The sequence below is a fragment of the Erinaceus europaeus genome, chromosome X, assembly GCF_950295315.1.
Source record: "Erinaceus europaeus chromosome X, mEriEur2.1, whole genome shotgun sequence".
Classification (NCBI taxonomy): Eukaryota; Metazoa; Chordata; class Mammalia; order Eulipotyphla; family Erinaceidae; genus Erinaceus; species Erinaceus europaeus.
The window spans coordinates 86,428,797-86,447,719 of record NC_080185.1 but is presented as its reverse complement, the minus strand read 5'-3'; the positions used below and the strand labels follow the sequence as shown (position 1 = coordinate 86,447,719).

General features: G+C 43.6%; 1 protein-coding gene across 7 annotated transcripts in view; it reads left to right on the top strand.

Moving 5' to 3' along the window:
• The first annotated feature begins 1,757 nt into the window (after positions 1–1,757).
• The window catches only part of GPR173 (G protein-coupled receptor 173), a 43,743-nt gene continuing 26,577 nt past the window's right edge, over positions 1,758–18,923 (top strand). For 2 of the 7 annotated variants that reach the window (XR_009547640.1, XR_009547637.1), the window contains exon 1: positions 1,758–2,733. The gene's annotated coding sequence lies outside the window, so the exon portion shown is untranslated. Of the gene's footprint in view, positions 2,738–18,923 lie in introns of all 7 variants that reach the window. The other 5 variants (XR_009547639.1, XR_009547638.1, XM_007530853.3 and 2 more) reach the window with 3 other exon arrangements.

The following is an 18,923-nucleotide window of genomic DNA, read 5'->3' as shown; positions in this document are numbered from 1 at the left end:
ATTAATATTGATTTACAAAATTATGAGTTAACAGGGGTATAATTCTATACCGTTTCCACTATCATGGTTCTGGGTCCCCATTCCCTCCACTGGGAACTGCAGAGTTCACCCAGATATTTGTTGACTGTAACTATCTATATAAATAACTGCCCGTTTTTCTATGGTCCTGCCTTCTTTTCTTTTCTAAGTCACACCTACACCTATCACTACATTTTTTAAAAAAAAATTATTTATTTATTCCTTTTTGTTGCCCTTGTTTTATTGTTGTAGTTATTATTATTGTTGTTGTTATTGATGTCATTGTTGTTGGATAGGACAGAGAGAAATGGAGAGAGGAGGGGAAGACAGAGGGGGGAGAGAAAGACAGACACCTGCAGACCTGCTTCACAGCTTGTGAAACGACTTCCCTGCAGGTGGGGAGCCAGGGGCTCGAAATGGGACCCTTATGCCAGTCCGTGCGCTTTGTGCCACCTGTGCCTAACCCGCTGTGCTACCACGTGACTCCCTTATCACTACTTCTGAATGTCCTTCCTTTTACCCCTTTCTTTCCAGGTCCTGTTGGAATTGGAGTTCAGAGCCCTCTGGTCATCTTCCCCTAACATTTCTCCCCCTCTGGGAGTATAGACCAATATATATATATTATATATTATATATTATATATTATATATTATATATTATATATTATATATTATATATTATATATTATATATTATATATTATATATTATATATTATATATTATATATTATATATTATATATTATATATTATATATTATATATTATATATTACATATTACATATTACATATTACATATTATATATTATATATATTATATATATTTTTTGTTTTACCAGAGCACTGCTCAGCTCTGGCTTATGGTGGTGTGAGGGATTGAACCTGGGATTTTGGAGCCTCAGGCATGAGAGTCTATTTGCATAACCATTATGCTATCTACCCCGACCGTGTATCAAAATACTTTATGGAGTTTAGAAGGTGGAAGTTCTGGATTCTCTGCTGGACATGGGCATTGGCAGGTTGAGATTCAGAATTCTTGAACGTTATACATTGGAGCAACTACTATGACATCATTTGTTCTAGTTTAATTCACTCAGAGCAAAAAAGATACTGTCCTCATCTTCAGATCTCTTCCTACCCAACTGTCTCCTCCCCTGTCTCATTCAGCTGTCCTAGAACATGAATGTTTACCTGTGCACATAGTAGGGGTTGCGTGTATCCTCTGAGAGCTGCTCAGTACTGGGCAATGCATCCCCACCACATCCCCAGTCCTTGCAGGAAAATGACCATTGAGCCTCCTTCCTGAGAAGTTAACTCTCTCTCAGAGCATCCCTCCCATTGCAAAGCTTTTGAGAAACTTTTACAGAACTTTCCTGCCCAACAGCCCCTCCAGACACCCTGCCCCCAACTCTAGTCCCTGACTCCTCTGCACTTGTAGCCCAGGTGAGTTGCTCTCTGAGTAGACTCTTGGCACCTTTCCTCTCTTCCACGCTTGCCTCTCTCAAGCATCTCTGAAAGGCCAGAGACTGACTTGCCTGCCCAGCTATTGTCCTGGCAGCTCAGCTGCCACACCAGCATCCCCACCCAGCCAGCCAGTCAGTCTTTAGCTCCCCGCCTTGCCAACCCCCCCACCGCCCCGCCCCCAAGGAGGACCGGGCTGATGGCTGGGAGTCTCCCAGCCTGCTCAATCTTCCTTCTTCCCTCCCGCTCCTTCCTTGCCTCCCTCCCTCCTCCGCCCGTCCCTGAGGCAGGGATCGTGCAAATCTAGGAGAGGGGGGACAGACAGGTCTGATGGGGTCCAATTTAGGATCCCGAGCTCCCAGCTGAGGCCCCATCCAGGCAGAGTGTCTCCAGCATCTTGGGATCCGGAATTGGGCGAACTGGGATGGTTCCCAGGCCAGAAGGGTGCTTCCGGCAAGCCCATGGAGCCCCCATTTTGCAGCAGGACCCCTCTCAGATGTTCTGAGCCACCCTCCTCAACCCGGATCTAAAACCTGGGACACAGCTATCAGGCCTGCCTCTCTCTCTCTCCCTCTACCCCACCCCCTCTTTCTGGCGTCCATCCCCTCCTCAACACCACCTCTGCTGCTGCCTCAGACTGTGGACCAGCACCTCTTTCCCTTCACTGCCAGGCCTGGGGAACGGGGTGAGCACCCCCCCAAATCTGGGGCTCTCCCAGGCCGTGGCCGGAGTGCTCCCAGGGAGGAGCCCCGGACTCTGAGCATCTGCTAGAGGCTTGGCTGAGGCCCCGTGGGGACTGTGTCTTCTGAGGACAAAAGGCGGCGGCCAGCAGGCAGACTGGGCTTGGGGTGGGGGGTGGGGGCTGGGGACCGGCAGCCAGGCAGGCAGACAGATACCAGGGGCCAGCACTGGCCCTGCTCTCAGCTTGGCGGTGGCTTGAAGATGGAGGTGGGAGTGAGGAGTGGGAAAAGCACCTGTCAGGACCCCCACCTGCCAGCTAGCTGGGCACCCTAAGTCTCGGTGCTGCCTACTGGTGTTCCCTAACACCCCTAGCCTGGCCAGTGCACCCCTATGGTGCCTGGTTCCCCTGATGCTAGCGATTTAGATCAGTCCAGCTGGGTCCACAGCAACAGAAGCAGAAGTATCACTGGCAGACCATCATCGAGGATCCCACAGTGTTGCCCAGGCTGTAATTCTGGGGAAGCCACTTGAGCTCCCTCCCTGGATTCCAAGACAACGCTGCTGAAGGAGCTCAGGTAAGTAGTCAGCATGCCTCCACCAAGGATGGGGTCTGGGGTTTCTATTCCGTCTCCCCACAAGTAGTTCAGTGTCTTACCCACTGCCATGCTGTCTGTCTCTCTCAGACTCTTGTTAGTCTCTCTGCTCCATCACAAGGGCTACTTGGGCACCCAAGCTTAAGAGTCCCCTCACTCTCCTCATCTTCTCCAACCCCAAATGTCCCATGAGAAAGGGAACCACCACCTGTTTCCCAAACCAGGGTCTGTGTTTGCCGTTGTGGTCACATTTGGACACGAGTCTCTGTTAATCTTCCCTTGTGTGCCGGCAGTGGAAGGCATGCTCCCCAGCCTGCACCCTGCAGCGGCTGGCTTCCTTTCCCTCCTCCTCCACTCTCCTCCAGGTTCCTTGGCGTGTGTGTGTGTGTGTGTGTGTGTGTGTGTGTGTATGAGAGAGAGAGAGAGAGAGAGAGAGAGAGAGCAGGCAGGTGGGTAGACATGACAGATAAGCTGCTCCCAGCCCAAGACCGCTCCCCACTCTATTTTTTCTTTGCTTCTTCATTTCCTCTCTTCCTCCTTCCCGCCCTTCCTTCCTTCCTCCCTTCTTCTGTCTCTCCCCACAGGTATCATAGACTTTTGCTCACTCACTACTAAAGATGTTGCTGATTCCCAGCTAGGGAAAGGAAGCCACTGTGGGGGCTAAAAGGAAAGTGAGAAGACAGGGAGCACCCCCCCCAGGCCTTAGGCTGCCTCGTGGTTGTCACACAACAACCTGCAGGGACCCCACATCCTTCACCATAACACTGTTTGTGTCTATTTTAGTTGCCCATGGCTGTATTTGGGACCCTCCCTACCCCAAATAATATGGCCTGTGCACAGTGACTTGTGTCACACAGTCTTTATATCCAGAAGGCAGGCACATGAACATGGCTTCTCAAAGGACACTTCCCCCAACTACTAGCTTTGCAACTTGGGTGAAAGGGTGCCGTTTATAAACCTTGGTTTTCTCATATGGCTAGTAGACTGGTAATCCCTCCATGATGGGGATCTGTAGTGACTCAATGAGTTGGTGCATGGTAAATAAAGGATATGGTCTTGAAGCAATGTCAGCCAAGCTCATGGTCCTTATTGGTGCTAGTTATTCATGATTACTATTGTTAATTGATTATTGAGGAGCAACCGACCCCTTCTCCAGGGTCTCCAATAAGATCAAAGAAGGACAACAGGTAAACAATTAGGGGGGCTAGATAGTGGAAGGGAGACAGGAGCAGTGCTGTATTGTTACTCCTTGTTTGTATAGAGTGATAAGTGATGGCTGTGCACAAAGCCTCATGCCTCCACCCACTCCAGGCTCCTTTCCCTGCACTTGCCGTGAGTGTGTGTCTGTGTGTGTCTGTGTGTGCTTCCAGTACACACACACACACACACACACACACACACACACACACACACACACACACACACCACAGAGACTTGAGCCCCTATGAGCAAGCAGAGACCTGGCTGGCAGCCTGCAGCATTCCTGGCCCTGTTGATGTATGCGTCTCACTGTTGAGGGGAGACTTGGCAAGAGTTTGCTTTGTGGTCAGTGTTTAGCAGGACCTGGAGACAAGACCGAAGCTTTGAGATGGCAAGGCTTCAGGTAGAACTGGGGTGTGGCCCCTGCAGCAGCCAGACCTGTGGGGGATGGGTCCCAGGGGCCTGGAGTGGGGGGAGAATGGAGTCCACTGACTGGTGTCTGGGTATGGAGAGTTGGTGAAGAACAGTGAAGGCTTGGTAACTGGAGGAGGATCCTCAAGGCCAGAGAAGGAGGAGGAAAAGACGGGGAAAAAAGCACAGAAGACCCTTTCTATGGAAGCAGGGAGGAGCAGGTCTTTGGGATATAGAGTACACTTTTCTGAAGAAGCATTTGGTGCAGAAGGGAGAGGACCCCACCTGTGATTCAGAAGCAGGTGGGCCTGAATATATATGTATATGGAGACTGTGTGTGTGTGTGTGTGTGTGTGTGTGTGTGTATGTGTGTGTGTGTGTATGTACATGAGCATTATGGTTGTGTGTGAGTCTGTATATAAGCAGACCACATGATGATGACTGAGAATGTGTGGGTATCTGGATAGACTTGTGTGAGTACAGGACAGTGAGTATGACTTTGCATGTCTGTCTGAATGAGCACTTTGGCATGTTTGATCCTGAGACTGAGTGAGGATTTCTTTCTTTGAGACAATATACTGGTTGAATTTCTAATCATGTGTACATGTGGTATCAATTTACCTGTGGGCATCCAGGTCTTGCATACATACAGTATATGTAAGAATTTAAAGGAAGGTATCAGAATACCTGGATATGCAATCACTGAATGCCTGGTTGTGTATATTGTGTGTCCATATGTCCATATGAATACATGTGCATCTAAATGGAGTTTGTAAGGGCATATGTGCATGTGTCCATGCATGTATAGGAGGGTATGCATATGAGGATGTGTCTGTCTTGTATATGTATGAATATGCCTGTGTGTGAATGTGCATGTAGATTATCTAGGATTTTCAATGATGTGTATGTCTCTCTGTATATGCTTGGTCTTCAGACCAATCAGTCCACATCTCATTAGTGAAAGTTAGTGTAGATGGTCATACTAGTTAGTATATGGAGAATTAGCTGCATAGGTAGGGAATAGTGTGAAAATACATGTTTTTTCCGTGAAAGTATATTTTGTGGATATGCCTATGTGTATATATTATGCATGTAGGTCAGATACACATACACAAGGCTGTGTGTATATGAGAATGTATGTTTTTGTATGCATGTCTAATATGTGTGTGGGGACACTGTTATGTGTGAGTTCCTGTCTGGTTGTAGTATGCATGAGTAGTTATAGCTTATCATATTTAGTTGCACTTATTGCATGTTTTTTGTGTGAATTTCTGGATATGAATGTGAATAATTCTGAATAACTATGTGTATATGCTAATATGTGTGAACAACTGGTGGAGTGTACATTTGATATATGTGTGTGTGTGTGTCTGTATGAATATATAGATTATGGATGTACCAGTTTGTACAGTTCTAATTATTTGTGTTTGTATTTATATACCATTGTTTGTTCTGGGGAAAATGTAGAAATATATATATGTATATATATACATATATATTCTGTGTCATGCTACATATATACATATATACATATATATATTCTGTGCCATGCTAGTTCTATAAGTGTGTTTTAGTATATGTGAGAGAGGATATCTTTGTATATGTATGTCTGTGATGAGTATTATCAGTTCTTATGCAGATGTACAAGTGTGTGAGACTATGTGAATATTCTTCCATATGTGCATGTGTGTGAACAAACCTTTGTGTCTAGGTCTGTTTAGTACTGTAGGTAAATCTACTTTTGTTTTCGTAGCTTCACATATAGGTGGACATACATGGTATGTATATATAATGTTGACTATGTGTGTTTTGTAAATTCATTTGTGTTCCCATGTCTGATTGTGTACATATAGGAAGGAATGGTGTGTATACAAGTCTCTGTGCATATGAAGATTCTCATTGATATGCATGCCCAATTGTGTGTATACAACTACATGTGTGTTAGAATGCCTGTATATGATTACATCATCTCATTGGCAAACATGTACATCTGGGTGTTAATGTGAGTTTATATGCAGATGCTTATGTGATCACATCTGCATGTGTGTGGGTCAACATGTAGGGATACATCTCTTTGTATAATGTTTGTCCATTGTGTTGTTGGGTGTGATACAGATTCTGCCTGTTTGTGAGCATATGTTTATATCTGTTTTGTGAGTGAATGTCCTTCATAGACATTATGTCAAGTGAATGTGCCACAGTGGCACATTTGTTGAGGGCAGGGGGAGAAGAAGAGCAAAAGGAAAAAGAGAAGAAAAAGAATCTGGACTGTGTATGTAGGAGAGAGCATGGGTATCTTCTGGGTAGAATGTGTATTTGAGATATTTGGGTGTACTTGAGAGGGGTGAATGTGAGTGTGGGTGTATGTAAATGATGCATTTTCTAGGCAGTGTGATAGCACTGCTCTTTTTGGGTGGAGAAAGATGTGAAAGTTTGAATATGGTTGGGTGGGAGTACTGTGAGGATGTATATGAGTATGTTTTACCTGGATGGTACAAGAGACTGAGGAGGTATTTGAATGGTATATATGTTTGATGGTCCAGATATATCTGGGTTGTGTATGTAAGAATGTGTGGGTGTGTCCGGGTAGAGTGAGGATGTGTGTGTTAGAGTAGGGGACATTCCAGTGTGGCTATGATGATGACTTGTGTCTGTGTAGGTGGGTGACAGCACAAGTATATCTAGGCAATGGAAATGTGTGGGTATATCAGGGTGTGTGTGTGTGTGTGTGTGTGTGTGTGTGTGTGTGTGTGTTTGTGTGTGTGTGTGTAAGAGAACATTTGGACACTTCTTAGTGAGGGTATGTGTGAGAGAGTGTGTATATAGCTGTGGGATATCTGTGAACGTGAATAGTATACACGTGTAATAAAAGAAAGCATGGGCGCATCTGCATTGTGTGTGAAGTGTGGATATGCCAGACGATGCTGGTTAAGAGGAAGAGAGAATTAACAATTATGTGTATGTGTGAAGAAAATGTAGGTGTTTCTGAGTGTGACAGGGTGTGAAAGCATGAGTGTATCTAGTGGGAGAAGTGTATAGTTGTACTGGATGGGGCACGAGTTTGAGTTTAACTGAGTGGGATGTATAGTGCATATACATGTATCTAGATGGTAGTGGAGTATATCTAGGTGATGATGATGTGGGGGAATTCATTGTATTTCAGTGATCACTATGGGTTGATTTCAGATGGTATGAGAAGTGGGTGCATCTGGGTGGGACTGTGTGTGTGATAGAGAAAAGAGAGATGAGAAACTGTGGTTATATATTGATAAGATTTGGGGAAGGGTAGAAAAAAAGCACAACCTGGGTAAAAGCTCCAGCACCACCTGGAAGTCCCATTATACCAGGGAAAGCTCAGTGTTCTGGTATCTCCCTCGCACCACCACCACCTTGTTTCTTTATCTGAAAAGAATGAAAAAATAATAACCGTAGGAATAATGAATAGTGACATCATATATATCGAAATCCCTGGCACCATAAAAAAGTTAAAAAAAAATTTCCATGTGAGTGGGTGTCTCTGGACCAGGTATAGGCGGGTATGTGTATATGTGCTTTTTAAAAAATATTTATTTTTCTCTTTTGTTGCTCTTGTTTTCATTGTTGTTGTAGTTATTATTGTTGTTGCCATTGTTAGATTGGACAGAGAGAAATGGAGAGAGGAGGGGACGACAGAGAAGGGGAGAGAAAGATAGACACCTGTAGACCTGCTTCACTGCCTGTGAAACAACTTCCCAGGCAGGTGGGGAGCCGGGGGGCTCGTACCGGGATCCTTAAGCCTGTCCTTGTGCTTTGCGCCACGTGTACTTAATCCACTGCGCTACCGCCCGACTCCCGCTTTTTAATTTTTTTTTTAATTTGTGAGTGTAAGTACTTGGGCAGGGTGTGTTTGAGTATATTATCTTTGGTGTGTGCATATCTGTGACTGATGCTGTGTGTGATCCTGATGCTGTGTGTCAGAGACATGCCTGGGTTGGGTATGAAAACTCCGAGTTTGGGGTGCACATGAATCTGAATGTATCTGAATATTGTGAGAGAGTGGGTGTTTTGAACTAGAGTTCTGTGTAAATGTTGCTCTATCTGGGTGGGGTGCCCCTGAGTATAGGGTGTATTTGAAGTGTGTGAGTGAAGATGGGTGTATTTATTTTATTTCACTTATTTATTAGGAGGAGGAGGAAGAGGAAGAGGGGGAGGGTGAAGAGAAAGGGACCAGAGCACCACTTTGACATTTGTGATGCTAGGAATCAAATTGAAGACCTCATGCCTGAAAGTACAGCACTTTATCCACTGTTCCACCTCCCAGGCTGCAGAATGGGTGTTTTTATATGAGATGTCTCCAAGAGTGTGACTGAATTAGAATTGAGTACTATGTGTAAAAGTGGGAGTATCTGAGTGGTGTATTTAAGAATGTGTTTGTAGGAGCAGGGCAGTAGTGCATCCTGTTGAGAGCATATTACAGTGTGAAAGGACCTGGTTCAACCCCCCAGTCCCCACCAGCAGAGGGGAGGGGAGCACTTGAGAACAGTGAAACAGATCTGCAGGTGTTTCAGTTATTTTTCACCCTCTCTATCCCCCTTCCCTCTAAATTTTTCTCTGTATCTATCCAATGAATAAATAAATATTTTTAGAAGAATGTGTTTGTAGACAAAAAAATTTAGGGTGAAACCTGGACTGTGCATGGTCTGCAGAAACAAGGTCAAGAACTGGGGGATAGGAAAGAGGGTTGAGTGGGTGTTTGGGGACCCAGTTCACTATGCTGGAAGAGGATCTAACTTGGTGGTTGGAATGGTGTATGCAGACACCCATTGTGGAATGATGAGAAATTCTGTTCAAGTGACAGCAATTGTCTTGCAAATCATTATTTCCCCCAATAAAACAATAAAAAAGAATGTGCCCATATGTAGGTTAAGGGCATGTGAGAATGGATATATCTAAATAGGGTATGTAGGTTTTCTCTAGGTAGAAGGTATAGGAGAGATAGGATTATCTGGGAGGTCTATGGAAGAGAACAGGTGAATCTGTGTGGGACATGTGTGAGCGTATCTAGGGGGGCTGCGTATCAGGATAGTGTGTGTAAGCGAGAGTGTTTGGGTCTATTTGAATGAGAAATGTATCCAAGAATGTGGGTGTATCTTTGTGTGAATGTGGATATATCTAGTTCGTGTGAGGTGGTATATCTGATTCCCTGTGGCTGGTGGTGTGGGCATGTCTAGGTGGCATGTGTGATTGAATGCATATTTTTTTCCCCTTAGAGTATATGCACCTTTGCTAGAGTGTCTGCAAATGTGAATACAGTCAAGTTTGTGTATAGGTGTAAGCCTATTTTTACTCAAGCATGTCAGTACATGGTGTGTGTGTGTGTGTGTGTGTGTGTGTGTGTGTGTGTGTGTGTGTGTATGCTTTGGTAAAGTGGTGTCTGTGTATGTGTGTGTAGGAGGTGAGTTCCATCTACAAAGTCTCTGGTGCTAGGCTTTAGATTTGAATCCTAGTTTTGCCACTTATTATCTATGTGGCTTCTAGTATATCACCTAACCCAACCCCTTATATTTTTCAATATAAGTCCCAATCTCTTATATTTGTCAGTAGGGGGATAACAATACTCCCTAGTTTAATAGGTTGAGAGTTGGATGAGTTAACATCTGAGAACTGCTTCAGACAGTCTCCGGCACAAAATGTGACAGTCCTCTGTGTCAGCTAGTACTATAATTATTACATCTGCATGTATGTAACGAACAGTATATGTCCATCTCAAGTATGAATGGGATAGTTTCTATGTTCATACTGCCACATTATCTATTCCCATGTCTATGTATGAGAGAATGAGCAGATCTCATCTGTATGTGAGAATGTGTACATAAAGGTGGGTCTGTAGTCCACCTCCCATTGCCCTGTTTCCATGGTGTTTCACAGGAGCAATTCAATATATTTTACCCATGGAGAAAATGTTGTGTTGGGAGAGGTTGCTTTAGGGGCATGTACAAGCAAGTGGACAGTGGAGTACCTAAACCAAGTGGAGAGGAGAAAAGAAATGAAGATTCATGTTCTTCCACTTTCCTGAATGGACTTCATTAAACTTTACCATTTAGCAAATTGGTTCAGAGAGCAGCTGAAGACAAGTAGAAAGAAGTCTTTATTTCAAAGGATGATAAAATGCTACATACAGGGGCCAGGCGGTGGTGCACCTGGTTAAGTGCACACATTGCAGTGTACGAGGACCTGATTTCAAGTTCCTGATCCTCACATGCAGGGGAAAAGCTTCACAAGTGGTGAAGCAGGGCTGCAGGTGTCTCTCTGTCTTTCCCTGCCTCTATCTCCCACCTTAACTTCTATCCAATAATAAATAAATGAAAATAAAATAAAAACTATTACACTTCCCTCAGTCACTCCAAAGATAACCTTATCAAAGCAGAGACTGCAAATGCTGAATAAGGGCAAGAGACTGGCATACTTTAATGATGACTCCTTAGTGGCTATCAGGCCACCCCATCAGCTGGGGCCCTACTCAGGGAGTCCTGAGATTCCCAAACAGAAATGATGGGCCTAGATATCAAACAAATCCCTCTCTCCATTGTTACTGGTCATCTATATCAGGAACAACACAACAGACCCCTTAGGACCTTGCCCTCAACATGGGTCAACAACAGCAGAGAATGTTCCATTCTCCGAAGGGAAGCTGGACAAGATACTCTATGTTCCACCTCAGGAAGAAGGGTTCTGAAATTGGAGCAGCTTGGAACGTTCCAACTTATGACCACAGAATGTGAGCTCAAATCTACAGGGATGCAGAGGTCATATAGGCTCCTAAGCTGAATATGGGCCCCAGATCACATCAAATCTATGGGGTTTACAGTCAACAATATTTATACACCTTTCCCATATTTGGGAACTACTCTCTTCCCTTATCCAGCTTTCTGGTTCTTTTTCCAGCCATGACATCATCTCCCCAGACAATAACTTGGATGCACCTGCATATCAGATGTCAGGCTCAGGAAAAAAAAGTAGTATAGTCATGGGCCCTTTGGAATATAACTAAAATAGGACTACTAACTATCTACAAAACAGAGACACCCATCTCATCATCTGAACTATTCCAGCTTTTAGGTTCAACAATTTGTTTGGCTTTATATGCTAACTCTTTTTTCAGCCACCAGGTTCCAGATGCTAACATGATGCCAACCGGACTTACCTGGGCAGACGAACTCACCAATGTGTTCTGGAGCCCCACTTCCCCAGAGTCCCGCCCCACTAGGGAAAGAGAGAGACAGGCTGGGAGTATGGATCGACCTGTCAACGTCCATGTTCAGTGGGGAAGCAGTTACAGAAGCCAGACCTTCCACCTTCTGCACCCCATAATGACCCTGGATCCATACTCCCAGAGGGGTAAAGAATAGGAAAGCTATCAGGAGAGGGGATGGGATACATAGTTCTGATGATGGGAATTGTGTGGTGTTGTACCCCTCTTATCCTATGGCTTTTGTCAGTGTTTCCTTTTTCATAAATAAAAATTAAAAAGAAAAAAGTAAAGTCATTTCAAAAAAATAAATAAAATAAAAATAAAAATTAATACAATAAAATGCTACTTACAGTTTCTTGGGGGAAAATCAGAAAAGATGTAGCTGATACCAGAAAGCAGTTTGCTTTATTTGAGGGAAGTATTAAGTTCCCAAAATTTTTCAAAGAAACTGTTTGTTTCCAGTTTTTTTTCTTTTTCTTTTTCTTTTTTTAACTGATTTAATTATGATTGACAAGTCTATTGGATAAGAGGGGTACAATTCCAAAGTTTCCACCACAAGGGTTCCGCATCCCATCCCCTCCATTGGAAAGTTCCCTATTCTTTATTCCTCTCGGAGTATGGACCCAGGATCATTATGAGGTGCAGAAGGTGGAAGGTCTGGTTTCTGTAATTGTTTCTCTGCTGGACATGGGCACTGGCAGGTTGATCCATACTCTCAGCCTGTTTCTGTCTTTCCCTAGTGGGGCAGGGCTCTGGAGAGGGGGGGGTTCCAGGACACATTGGTAAGATTGTCTGCCCAAAGAAGTCAGGTTGACATCATGGTAACATCTGCAACTTGATGGCTGAAAAGCATTAAGATATAAAGCAGAACAATCTGCTTAATAATCAGGAACCTGAAGGTAAGAATATAGCAGGTGAGATTTGGGTCTCCATTTTGGAAGAAGCTAAGAAGTCTATTTTAGGTATATTCCAAGAGGCCCGTGACTAGTAATTTTTTTCCTGAACCCTACAGCTAACATGCAGGTGGGCTAATTTTTTTTTCTAATTAGTGCACCAGGATAGCAACTTTGTACCCACTATGACAAGAAAGATCACATGGGGTAGGGAAACAGTGTTTTGTATGTGCTATTTAATCTTTAAAAGGTACTTTATTTGAATTCGTCAGTTACTAAATCAGCAGTACTGATAACCCCGGCTTAACTAAGTAGCCTCAGTTTTTTAAATTTAATTTCATTTTTGTTTTTAACTAGAGCATTACTCAGCTTTAGCTTATGGCAGTGCCTTGGATTGAACCTAGGACCTTGGAGCCTCAGGCATGAAAGTCTTTTTGCATAACCATTATTCTATCTCCCTAGATCCCAGCTAAGTATCCACTGTTTTCCAAGGCTAGAAGGTATGAACGTTCTCTTAAAGCTTGAGGTATTATTCATTCCTATTTTATGGTACTATAGTGTAATTTCTGGAGATTTTTGGAGTGGGAGTAAATGTCTTTTGGAAGCACCATCCATCTGAAAGCTATGATATAACAGGAACCTGTGGAAATCAAGAATCTACAGTAGCATCAAGAACTGCACAAATTTTGGACCAAGTCTTGAAAGAGCCACTTGAATAACCAGAGGAATATAGGGATGCTTTTGTGCACAGTGACTAGTCTTACACATTCACACTTTAACAAAACTTTTTAGCAAATAATGGAGTGCAAAGAATATAAGCTTTCAAATACAGTTCAGATCAAATATTGAAAATATAAATTGTTAATCCATTTTTCTTGATATAGCAAAGTTAAATCTATCTTTTTAATTTACCTATTAGATAACTGTAAAAGGATTTTAAAAAGTGGGTTTGTAATTACATGTGTCTCACATGTGTTTATACAGTGGGCCCCTGGGAAGATAGTTCAGTGCTAGAGCACTGGACTTGCATGTCTGAGGCCCAAGAGGTCCAGTTCAATCCCCAGCACCATCATAAGCCATGCTGAACAGTGCACTGGAATCTCTCTCTCTCTCTCTCTTCCTCTCTCTCACTCTCAGAAATAAATCTTTTAAAAACATAGGTGTATAAGAAAGGGAGAGTGGGTATAGGAAAATGACAAATAAAGTCTAGCCTTGTATGTACATTTCCACTGCACACACATCAAGGTATATATATGAGTGTGCTCACATCTGTAGTAATGTGAGTGCACTGGTTTTTTTTTAGTTATCTTTATTTATATATTGGATAGAGACAGCCAAAAATTGAAAGGGGTGGTCCAGGAGGTAGCACAGTGATAAAGCTTTGGACTCTCAAGCATGAGGTCCTGATTTCTATCCCCGGCAGCACATGTGCAGAGTGATGTCTGGTTCTTTCTCTCTCCTCCTGTCTTTCTCATAAATAAATGAAATCTTTTAAAAAAATACAAAACTACTGGCCACAGGTGGTCATAGATAACAACTTATAAAAAGAATGAAAAAAAAAGAAATTGAAAAGGTAGGGGAGATAGAGATGGAGTCAGAGAGACATCTGCAACACTGTTTCACCACCTGCAAGGCTTTCCCCCACAGGCGGGGACCAGGGCCTGGAACCTGGGCCCTGCACTGTAATGTGTGTGCTCAATGTGAGTGCATGGTTAACTGCGTTGTTGGTACATTGTCATATATGAGCATCTCTCTGTGTTTCTATGTCCATGTGTGCTTTTTTATAAAAGAAATCTTTAAAATTTTTTAATGTTTATTTATTTTCCCTTTTGTTGCCCTTGTTGTTTTTTATTGTTGTTGTAGTTATTATTGTCGTCGTTAGCTAGGACAGGGAGAATTGGAGAGAGGAGAGGAAGACAGAGAGGAGGAGAGAAAGTTAGATACCTGTAGAACTGCTTTGCCACCAGTGAAGCGATGCCCCTGCAGGTGGAGAGCAGGGGGCTAGAAAAAGAAATCTTTAAGGGTTTATTTTACGGGAGAGTGTTTCACATGAGACAGAGAGTGAGAGAGAAAAACACAAGTCAAAGCACCACTCTGATACAAGTAGTGCCAGGGGTGGATTCGGAAGCCTCAGGTATACAAGTCCAGTGATCTACCAATTGAAGCTATTTACCCAGATGCTATACCTATGTTTTTTTTTAATTTTAAGAGTATTATTATTTAATTTTATTATCTTTATTTATTTATTGGATAGAGGCTGCCAGAAGTTGAAAGGCAAGGGGAGGTGGAAAGGGATAGAGACAGAGAGACACCTACAGCCCCGCTTCACCACTTGTGAGTTTTTCCCCCTGCAGATGGGGACCGGAGGCTTGAACCCAGGTCCTTGCACATTATAACATGTACGCTTAACCAGGTGTACCACCACCTGGCCCTGCATGTGTGTTTTTAATCAGATAGTTAAACAAATATATAGTGGTCAAAGTGTAAGTGTATTGTGAGTCTACGCAAATGTAAGAAGGTTGCTACCCACTATCCAGGTTTATATGCAGTGATGCAGGTGTGTGTTTGTGTGTGCACGAGCAGGGTTTGTGCCTATATAGTCAAGTACTAAGATGAGTGTACCTGGTGTGTGAGCGTATGTGTATGTATCCGAGGGCTTGTGTTCCCGTTTATAAGCATCGATGCCTATGTAGGTATTCATGCATGTGTCTGCATTGCTCTACACACCTGTCTGCCTCAGTGAGCCTGGGCAATGTACATATGTGTGGGAGCATGTCTGCATTATGCACATATGTATTTATGCTGGGGCAGATTTGCAGTAGTGAGTTTGTATAATATACTGGATTTTAAATCTTAGCATAAGAGCTCAGAGTAGGGGAACACCTGGACCTGTAGAATGTGAGTGAGACTTGTCCTGTGTCTGAAGGATAGCTCTTATATGTGTGCATAAATGATTGGGACAGAATGTGGGTGTGAGAATGAATATGTTTGTGTTTGCATCTGCATTTTTTAAAGCTTTATTTTTATTTATTTATTTATTATTGGATAGAAACTGAGAGGGTGTGGGGTAGATAGAAAGGGAGAGAGACACCTGCAGTCCTGCTTCACCACTCATGAAGCTTCGCCCCTGCAGGTGAGGGACCTTGGGGGCTTGAACTTGGGTCCTTGCACAATGTAATGTGAGCACTTAACCAGGTGCACCACTGCCTGGCGCCTGCATCTGTATTTTTACAGAAGGATAGTTATGAGTTAAGTTAAGTTTTGAGACCTCCTTTGAATCTGGAGAGGTGGCAGTCGTTGACTATGTGGGTCATAGTCTGTCTGTAGCCGCAGGGGCAGTTCGGGTCATCTCTGGCTCCCGAGCGATGGAACATAGTGGCGCTCCGGCCATGGCCTATTCGATAGTGACTGAGGAGGGCCCAATCATAATGTGCTAGGTCAAAGCCAGGTTGACGCTAGCAGGGGTCTGTGATGAGGTGTTTGTTCTTTACCTCAAATGACTGCCAACTCTGCTTCCAAGAGACTGGAACAAAGAAGTTCAGTGTAGGCGTAGGGGACCAGATTGGGTGACGAGACGTCAAGCGTTGGACAGGGTGGGCGAAGATATCCGCGTATATTGGCAGGTCTGGTCGAGCGTAGACGTGGGAAATGAACTTAGATGATGCCGCATCCCGACGAATATCTGGCGGGGTGATGTTGTTAAGAACTGGCAGCCATGGAACCGGGGTGGAATGGATGGTTCCAGAAATTATCCTCATGGAGGAATATAATTTGGAATCGACCAAGTGGACATGGGGGCTACGGAACCATACTGGGGCACAGTATTCTGCAGTGGAATAGCATAATGCCAGAGAGGATGATCGTAGTGTGGAAGCGCTCGCGCCCCATGAGGAGCTGGCCAGTCTTGCAATGATGTGATTCCTCGCGCCCACCTTTGCTGCAGTTTTTATGAGATGTTCGTGAAATGACAGGGTGCGATCGAGAGTAATGCCAAGATAGACTGGCTGGGCTTCATGCCGGATTCTCGTATCGCCAAGCTGCACATTAAGCTCACGCGAGGCCGAGGCATGGTGTAGATGGAAAACAGATGATACCGTTTTTGCAGTGCTAGGGATTAGTCGCCATTTTTTACAGTAATCAGATATCAGAGACATGTCTTTCGTGAGTGTTTCCTCGAGGATGTCAAACTTGGATGCCTGAGTAGCACAGCAGATGTCATCGGCGTAGATGAACTTCCTTGAAGAAGTTTCTGGAAGGTCATGAGCCACCATGAGCCAGAGCTAAGCAGTGGTCTGGTCTTTCTCTGTGTGTCTCTTTCTCTAGATCATGAGATGAGATGAGATGAGATGAGATAAGATAAGATTAAGATGAGATTAAGATAAGATAGAGTCTGGCAGTAGCACAGCGGGTTAAGTGCAGGTGGTGCAAAGCGCAAGGACCAGCAAAAGGATCCCAGTTCAAGCCCCCAGCTCCCTACCTGCAGGGGAGTGTCTTCACAGGTGGTGAAGCAGGTCTGCAGGTGTCTATCTTTCTCTCTCCCTCTCTGTCTTTCCATATACAATTTTTGTTAAGAAAAGGAAAAATGCAAAATATTAAGGGAGTTTTTAAATATCAATTTTGTATACAGCTTTTTTGTTGTTGTTGTCACTGGAACTTCACTACTCCAAGCTGACTTTTTCAGATGGAAAATTGGAGAGACAAAGAGAAAAACATAACACTGAAAGTTGCTCTAATGTGGTGGGTGATGGGCTCGAACCTGGGGGACCTGTGTAGTGCACATGACATATATATATATATATATATATATATATATATATATATATATATATAAACCAGAGCCATTGCTCAGGCCTGACTTATGGTGGTGAGGAGAATTGAACCTGGGACTTTGGAGCCTCAGGCATGAAAGTCCCTTTGCATAATCATTTATTTGTTTTATTTTATTTGATATTATAGATAGAAATTGAGAGGGGAGGGGAAGATAAGGAGCTAGACAGAGACAGAGAGATACCTCCAGTTCTGCTTCAAGGTTCCCTCTGCAGCACTAATGAGAATTTGTAGTGATCAACTTCCATGCCCACTCCTGAGCCTTTAGTCAAGACTACGTTTATTTACTTTATTGTTATTTATTGCCACCAGGGTTATCTCTGGGGCTCAGTGCCTGCATGACAAATCCACTACTCCTGGTGACCATTTCTCCTTTCCTTTTTCCTTCCTTCCTTCCTTCCTTACCTTTCTTTTTTTAACAGAGCACTGCTGAGCTCTGGCTTATGGTGGTAAGGGGGACTGAAACTGGGACTTGAGGTCTGAGAATCTTCTGCATAACCATTATGCTATCTAGCCCTACCTCTTTTTTTTTTGTCTTTTTTTTTTCCACCAGGGTTTTCACTGGGTCTCGGGTGCAGGCACTACAAATCCACCACTCCTGGTGGCCTTTTTTTTTTTTAATTTCTATTTTGATTTGACAGGACAGAGAGAAATTGAGAAAGATGGGGAAGATAGAGGTGGAGAAAAATGGACACCTGCAGTCCTGCTTCACAACTTGTGAAGCATCCCCCTTCCCGGTGGGGAGTGGAGGCTCAAACCTGGATCCTTGCTCATGGTAATGTGTGTGCCACTCCCTGGCCCCTTTCTTTTCTTTTTACTTGATAGGACAGAGAGAAATTGAGAGAGAAGTGGGAGTTAGAGAGGGAGAGAGAAAGAGAGACACTGGCAGATCTGATTCCCCCTACAGGTAGGGAGCAGAAGCCCCAACCCAGGTCCTCACTCATGGTAATACGTGCGTTTAACCAGGTGCACCACCACCTGCCCCCTGCTTTGATTTATTTCATGGGCATCTTATTCACCAGTTTATTTTTTCGAATTATTCAGTGAAATGGCTGGTGCTGAGCATCGATAGACCTTCTCCACCAAGTTATTCTGTTTCTCAATGTTAAACCCAAACAAAATTAATGAAGCAAATAAGCATTGGTAGATTTCACACACCAATAGAAACTCTCATTATGGCCTGCCACTTCTCAGTTCTGGAAGGTATATTGTTGACAGTAAGATCCATTCCATAAAGATTGCTCAGTTTGTCCTAATGTCTTCATGAGTGCATGAAATGTAGCTGCGTGGTTTTGCAGGTCAGCAGTGTTTACCTAAAACACTAGTTTTGCAGACATCAGAGACCATTTTGGCTTCTCTGAAGCATCAGGTGCAATTTCTAATGTTAAGCATGGCTGGTGCTTTCACAACAAACCAAGCTTTCTCAAGAAATGCAGCAACTGCTTGTTTGAGCCTTCCCTTTTTGCCTCCCTTTTATAATACACTTGTTCTTGCATTGCCAGGGACTAGGGTTTTGTGCTCAAAATAGCTACATTATCTCTTCTTTCTAATATTTATTTATTTCCTTTTGTTGCCCTTGTTTTATTGTTATGGTTATTATTGTTGTTGTT